Source organism: Gavialis gangeticus, unplaced genomic scaffold, assembly GCF_001723915.1.
Source record: "Gavialis gangeticus isolate Ggan-Ray unplaced genomic scaffold, GavGan_comp1, whole genome shotgun sequence".
Classification (NCBI taxonomy): domain Eukaryota; kingdom Metazoa; phylum Chordata; order Crocodylia; family Gavialidae; genus Gavialis; species Gavialis gangeticus.
In genome coordinates, this window is record NW_017729006.1 from 28,638,802 (window position 1) to 28,639,189 (window position 388).

Here is a 388-nt window from a genome sequence, read left to right on the forward strand (position 1 = left end):
ATTCTCAGGTTGCTCACTAGATCATCCCCTTTGGCCAGTACCAGATCTAGGAGTGCCATACCTCTTGTTGGCCATTATACTTCTTGAGACAAGTAGAGCTCGCCGATGCAGATGAAAAGCTACAAGACCGATTAGATTTGGCAGAGTGCTCCTCCCATGAGATGTCAGGGCAGTTTGAAGTTGCCCATGACAGCCGTGCACTGAGAGCATGCAGCCTGTGCCAGTTCCCTAAGGAATGCTTAATCAAGATCTTCCTTTTGGTTAGGAGGTCTGTAGTAGACTCCTACCATTATATCCCCCTTACCATGGTCCCCCCAGTAATCTAACCCAGAGGGTCTCAAGTCATAGATTCATAGATGTTTGGATCTGAAGGGACCTCAGTAAATCA